At 41.3% G+C, this 7,576-nt stretch overlaps 1 protein-coding gene across 2 annotated transcripts in view; it reads right to left on the reverse strand.

The window, feature by feature from the left end:
* SFMBT1 (Scm like with four mbt domains 1) overlaps positions 1–7,576 on the reverse strand; it is a 130,011-nt gene that overhangs the window by 113,073 nt on the left and 9,362 nt on the right. For both annotated transcript variants that reach the window (XM_029917612.1, XM_029917613.1), the window contains exon 2: positions 6,201–6,268. The gene's annotated coding sequence lies outside the window, so the exon portion shown is untranslated. The remainder of the gene's footprint in view (positions 1–6,200; positions 6,269–7,576) is intronic.

The following is a 7,576-nucleotide window of genomic DNA, read 5'->3' on the forward strand; positions in this document are numbered from 1 at the left end:
GCACTTTATCGAACCATAAAACTTGCCTTCTGACATAGTATATGATACTGTGTGACACTTTCTTTGCCACAACCCAAGGCTACAAGTCATATCCTTTTGCCTGCCTCCATGGGTCAGAACTACTCACTAGAACACAAAGTAAGTGGCAGAAAGGCCACAGCAGAGCAAACACATTTGGCTCGGGAACACCGAGCAGCACCTTAGCTGAGCACCACGACAGGCAAGGGCACACTGATGCCCACAGACCACTAGCTCATGCCTGCTTGCCTGCCACTGGCACAGTGTGCATGGCCTCTGAACACATGACAACAGTGATGGGTTAGGACTCTATGAACACAAAGAGAAAGAATACACTACAAGAACTGTCACACAGGTTTTGAGGAAAGTATTTTAGAAGCAACAGCAGTCCACAGAGGAGACACTGATGGGGATGAGAATCGGTGCGCTGAGTAGTGTTCTGAAGTGTCATCACTAAGAACTCGGACTACGGAGATACACAATACTGTAGAGTTCAACTACAGAATGCCTCAAAATTCCAAATTCAGTTTTTTCAGAAGTTACTGCACTGGAACCAAAGCATCATGTTTAAAGTTCCTTGCCAGGGCGCTGGGGTGGCTCAGTCGGTTAAGTGTCCGACTTCAGCTCAGGTCATGATCTCACAGTTCGTGGGTTCGAGCCCCTCATCGGGCTCTGTGCTGACAGCTAGCTCAGAGCCTGAAGACTGTTTTCAGATTCTGTGTCTCCCTCTCTCTCTGATATTCCTCTGCTCTTGCTGTCTCTCTCTAAAATAAATAAAAACAACAAAAAAAAAATTTTAAGTTCCTTGCCAAGTAGCTCAAATAAAAATCAGCTGGCTTTTTTTTTTTTTTGGTTTTCATTTTTTAATTTAGGTACATATCTACCAATTGAGCAAAGGAACACAAATGCATTTCCAGAAAGTGATATAATCTGTTAGCCAACCGATGGTGCTGCAATTGTCTCAAAACCAAAAACCAAAACCAATTATCTAAATTTATAACAAGCAACACGCACTCCGGGCTTGGGCTCTACAGGCCTGGTCCACACGTCAGACATCCACAGAAGGACAGACGTACGTCTGCGGACGCTTCAGGAACTCAGCCTGCAGCACCTCTCCTGCAGTGGGGGAAGGGGAGAGAGTGGTAGGGCGGGTCTCTGCCTCCTATTCCCCTTACTCGACTGCACCCACTTCCTCTTTTCTCTGGATTTGGTGGACAGGGGCAGGCTGGAGAACATTTCTCTACAGATACACTAATTCAGGAAAAAAAAACTTTAAATATTAGAAAGCTCATCTTAATCCAAGCACATTCAGTTATCATTAACCCATGGTACTCTGTGTAGCATAAAAAAACTGGAAATAACCCAAAATGTATACAAATAGGGAACTGACTGAATAAATTAAGGTGCATTCTGGGGGCACCTGGCTGGCTCAATAGGGAGAGCATGCAACTCTTGATCTTGGAGGTTATGAGTCCAAGTCCCACGCTAGGCATGAAGCCTTATTATTTTTTTAAAGAAACATTTTCTTTAATGTTTATTTTTCAGAGAGAGCATGTGAGAGCAGAAGAGGAACAGAGAGAGGGAGACAGAGGATCTGAAGTGGGCTCTGTGCAGACAGCGGAGAGCCTGATGTGGGACTCGAACTCATGAACTGTGAAATCATGACCTGAGCTGAAGTCAGATGCTTAACCGACTGAACCACCCGGCCATACATGAAGCCTACTTTAAAAGAAAAAGAGGAAGAAAAATAAAAAGGTGCGTCCATATAACAAACTCTAGGCAACCATTAAATGAATGAGGCAGGGGTGTACTGTGACATACCTCAGATATTTTAAATGAAAAGAGTAGTGGGGCGTCTGGGCGGCTCAGCCGGTTATGCATCAGAATCTTGGTTGTAGCTCAGGTCATGATCTCATGATCTGCCGTTAGCGCAGAGCCTGCTTAGGATTCTGTTTCCCCCCCGCTCTCTCTCTCTCTGTCAAAACAACTGAAAATAAACTTAATAGGAATAAATGAAAAGACCACTACCAATTGTTTTTTTTTTAAGTGGGTAGGGAAAAATATGTTTTTATACAAAGAGAATTCTTCAGGAAAGAATAAAAAAAGTAGGAGTAACAGTGGCCTACACAAGGGACTGAGGGACTCAGTACAGAAGTACTCTTTCACAATCAAAAACATTTTATTAGGTACACAGATCCCTGTTAAAAAAATTAGCAAATACTTAAGTCTGTGATAATGATAAAGTTAAAGCAATGAAAGAAATAGTGTTGCCTGTTAAAAGCACTCTCAGGGCACCCAGCTGGCTAAGTCAGTAGAGCATGTGGCTCTTGATCTCAGGGTTGTGAGTTCAAGCCCCATGTTGGATGTAGAGATTACTCAACAATAAAATTTTTAAAAATAATAGTAATAAGCAACCTCATCTTTCTTATCTATCTCTAAATTCTCTGTGGAAAATTTTGACTTTATCTAAACAGGTGTGGAATGGATATAGAGAGGCCTACTCTACCTTCCTCCTCCAAAGCCATAGCCAATTTCTTGCCATAATGCTAAAAAAAAAAAAAAATTCACTTGCTTCTCAAACCAAGATGCAAAAATCTCTTAAATGTATGGCTCTAATGTAACCAAAGTTTAAAGCATTCAAATACATTAGTAAGTCTATAACTAAAATCAGTTACATTTCATATGTTAATACTGTGTTCTAATCAGATTTCATGAGGAAACAGCTTCACAGAAGATCTTCCTGTCTCTAAACTTACAAAAAGCTTCAGAATTACTGAAGAGTCCAAATTTCCTACTCACCCCAGCCAAAAGCCACTTCAGTAAAAAAACTAGAGGGTTTCTCCCTATAGCTTCAAAATTCCCAAAGCTTCTCCAAAGCAGCACTGGAGAGACAGAATGCAGGCAAAGCCTCAGTAAGCACGTCCAACCCTCCTCCAGCTCTGCAGATGCGTCCCCTGGCCTCCGGAACCCCAGAGCACACCCAGAGCACTCCCAGAGCACTCCCAGAGCACTGATTCAGCTAACAACAGTGAGAGGAGCCACTCAGTCTGATTCTGAAGCTCAGCATGGGGCTCATGGTCATCAGTCACACCTGGGCAAATGAAGTGGCAGGTGGCATGGACCCACCCCTCACCCATACAGAACCAGACTGCCAACAACCTCTACAACTACTACCAGAAAAAGTAAAGCAACTGACTGGAGCTAATGCCCTTCAACTGGATTTTTACTAATAGGAATATATTTGTTGAGGATCTATGAATATGCAGTTATCTTAGGAAAAATGCTAAGTTGATATGACAATGAAAATAAAGTTAAGGAAAGAAATTTTGCCAACCTAAGACATCAATCAACACTCTAAGCAGCAAAATATGACAAAATACTGACTTTTCATAAAAAAAATTCTGAACATCTGGAATTAAACCGTAACACTGTACAAAAGTCTCTGGACTCTGGGGGGACAAATGACTTCTTAGATCATCTACAGGTCAGCTGTTTATTCACACCTCCACTTAACATACATGTATTTGCCATGCACTGTCTCAGCAGCGGGCAAGTCATGCTGATTAAGACAGGTCCACTTCCTCCTCCTACACTGCTGGTGGGATGCCAAATGGTGCAGCCGCTGTGGAAGCCGCTGTGGAAAACAGTATGGAGGTTCCTCAAAAAGTTAAAAATAGAACAGTAGGATCCAGCAATTGCACTATTGGGTACTTACCCAAAAATACAAAAACATTAACTGAAATGGATACATGCACCCCTGTGTTTATTGCAACATTATTTACAAAAGCCAAATTATAGAAGCAGCTCAAGTGTCCACTGATGGATGGATGGATGGATGGATGGATAAATGGATAAACGAATGATGTCATATGTATATATAGTGGAATATTACTTAGCCCTAAAAAAGAATGAAATCTTGCCATTTACAACATGGACGGAGCTAGAAAGTATAATGCTAAGTGAAATAATCAGTCACAGAAAGACAAATACCATATGTTTTCACCCAAATGTGGAATTTAAGAAACAAAACAAGAAGCAAAGGGGGAGGGAGAGAGGCAAACCAAGAAACAGACTCTTACTACAGAGAGATGAAGGTTACCTGAAGGGATGGGGTGGGGGATGGGTGAAATCAGTGATGGGGTTAAGGAGGGCCCTTGGTGTGACGAGCACCAGGTGTTGTAAGAAGTGTTGAATCACTGTACTGTATACCTGGAACTAATACAACACTCTGTTAACTATACTAGAATTAAAATTGAAAACTTAATTTAAAAAAAAGACCCAGTTCCTTCTCCATGAAGTTTACAATAGTAAACAAAAGAACAACACATCGGGGCATTGTCTAGTTCTCCCACAAGAAGCAATAAGGAAAAACACCACTGGAGTAAATTGTAATATTCTCTACAGTGTGCCTTCAAAGCATATATAATAAATTTAAAAATTTTAATTTAAGTACTAAAATGAGCTGAAAATAAGATAATTTCATCTAGTGATAAGTGCCATAAAGAAAACCAAACCATAATGAGAAAATAGTGCCTGGAGTGAAGGTAAGGATGTCTGAGGAAAGTTTCACCTCTAGCTGAAGCCCCGTGATGAAAAGGAATGTGGTGTGCATGGAGGGACAGAAGACACGACACGTGTGGTCGTACTGCGGGGAGGCAGTGGAAACGTGGCAGAGATGCGCAAGGGACAAATCACAAAGGGCATTACAGGCCACAAAAGGAGTGTGGATTTTATTGTAATGACTGTGGAAGGTCACTAGCAGGCTGTAAGCCTGGGAGTGACAAGAGGGAATCTGATTAAACATGATGGCTTCTTGGTTTGAACACAAGGCACTTCCGTGTGGCAAGAATGTTACAGACAGCAGCACGGCAATACTGCTTGTGTGCCTCCAGCACCTCGGTTATCTGCTACCTGCTCTCCACCAGGCTGTGTGCAAGGTGCTAACGAGGAGTAAAACAGGGTCTCTGACGTTGAGCTCACGGTCTGGTAGAGATGAGAAACACTGAACCCCTAATCACAACTGCAATATTTGTAAAAGCAGAATACTAGCCTGTGAACACCCAGGGTAGAGCACAGTCAGTGTGGCCTAGAGGAGCCTAGGAGGGGAGACCTCACACACAACCGGAGTCAGGGCAAGCAGGGATTTCCTTAGCACATTCCCCTCTGCACAACACCCAAGCCATAAGAAATGGGACATAAGAAAATGTAGGGGCTGAAAGATTCTTTCTTTTAAAGTATATTATGTAGGATTTTTAAGGTGGAATGGAGGGGGGAGAATGTTAACATGTAAAACTTGCAACTGTAACTTCACAGGTATTGCTTAAATGTTATTAAAAACTTCAAAAGCACAAGCTTCCAATTATAAAATAAATTAAGTCCTGGGATGTAACAGACAGCACATGATTACAATTAATAATACTGTACTGCATACACGCTAAGAGAGAAAATCTTAAAAGTTCTCATCACACACAAAAAAAAAAGCTCTGTACCTGTGTGTGGAAAAGAATGTTAACTAGACGTACTGTGGCCACCATCCCCAATATATACAAATATTGAATTATTGTGTTGTATACGTGCAACCAATACAATGTTGTATGTCAAGTGTGCTTCAATTTTAAAGTTAATTATCTTTTAAAAAGAACTTCAATTATGTGGTATTCTCACCACACAAAAATGCAGCAGTCTACATGTCACTTCAACAAGTGGGTCTGTGCTCTGTGTGTGTGTGTCTGTTACTCGTCATGAGCTGAGGTTAAAAACTTTAAACTTCTCAAGTTTATTTACTTATTCTGAGAGGCAGGGCAGAGAAAGAGGGAGAGAGAGAGCCCCCAGCAGGCTCCATCCTGTCACCACAGAGCCCAACACAGGGCTTGATCCCTCAAACTGTGAGATCGTGACCTGAGCCAAAATCAAGAGTCAGATGATTAGCCAACTGCACTACTCAGGTGCCCTTAAAAATGTTTATTAATACCAACTTTTCTTGCAGCCATTTTTATATTCTCCCCGTCCCCAACAAAAACAGGCTTTCATCAAAATTTTCAAAGAAAAAATTCCAAGTACTCTTCACTTAGGTTAAAAAATGATTAACAATTTCCTGATTAGCGTTATCTGTGTATCCGTATGCACATGTATGTGTACTCCCTGAGCTATCTGGAAGTGTTGGGGGCATCATGACACCTCACCTCTAAATGCTTCAGCTGCCGTCCCCGAGGAATAAGGGCATTCATAGAATCACAATGCCACAGCACACCTAAAAAAAGAAAAAAGAAAAATAATCAACAATTCCTTAATATCACCCACTATCAGGTACCTAGTTTTAAAAATATTTAAGTATGGGGGGGTCCTGGGAGGCTCAGTCAGTTAAGCGTCCAACTTCAGCTCAGCTCGTGAGTTCAAGCCCGCGTCAGGCTCTGTGCTGACAGCTCAGAGACTGGAGCCTATCTTCGGATTCTGTGTCTCCCTCTCTCTCTTAGCCCCTCCCTCATTCATGCTCACTCTCTCTCTAAAATAAACATTAAAAAAATAAGTAAATTAATTAAAATATTTAAGTATGAAGAAAGGGCTTTGTTGAAAACCTTATTGAGGGAATGTATTTTAATAAATGGATTAGGTTATTATTTATATTTCATTTTTCATTTTTAAATATACTTTATAAAATTTAAATTAAAAATCAAATACTTAAAGTCAATTTTTTAATATTAAAAGAATGATTATGGTAATTGAATATGACAAAAAGTGTGAAAATGGTATATACAAGACTGACATTTCAGAAGTGCTGCATTAGTGGAAGGACACTCTAGACAGAGGGATGTCCATGGAAAAGAAAAGGATTTGCAGAAGAGCAGGGTCTCGGTGTAGCTCGGGAAGCACGTGAGAGAGAGAAGGAGCTGAGTGGAACAGGTCACACAAGATGAGCTCCTTGGAGGGCGCCTGGGTGGCTCAGTGAGTTGAGCATCTGGCTTCAGCTCAGGTCATGATCTCACGGTTGCGGGTTCAAGCCCACATTGGCCTCTGTGCTGACAGCTAGCTCAGAACCTGGATCCTGCTTCAGATTCTGTGTCTCCCTCTCTCTGACCCTCCCCTGCTCATGCTGTCTGTCTGTCTGTCTCTCTCTCAAAAATAAAAATTAAAAAAAAAAAAAGATGAGCTTCTCGAAGATTCTGCATGCTTTCCAGACAGTCTGGACTGCACTCTATTGGCAGTAAGAGTTCCACATGAGAAAATCAAGTTTGTTTAGAAAGCTCTATCTGGCCACAGTGTGTCAGATTAACTGGAGAGCAGGGAAGATGGGGGGACCATTTGGAATCAACAGAACAATGTTTATATTTTTCACTGCAAATATTTAACATTTTTGTTACACTGCGGGTTGAATAAACCTGCTCCGCTGGTAAAGGGACAAAACAAAAACAGTAAGATTAAACTAAGTTCATCCTGAATGTTCATGTTATAGAAATGCAGCTTTAAAGACAGAAAGGTACAGTCAGAAGAGACATGTAAATTTTGAAAGAAGCCCTTGGGCACTTCTGAAAGTTTCACCATTTAATGGAACTGACTCTTT

The sequence above is a fragment of the Suricata suricatta genome, chromosome 12 (assembly GCF_006229205.1).
Source record: "Suricata suricatta isolate VVHF042 chromosome 12, meerkat_22Aug2017_6uvM2_HiC, whole genome shotgun sequence".
NCBI lineage: Eukaryota > Metazoa > Chordata > Mammalia > Carnivora > Herpestidae > Suricata > Suricata suricatta.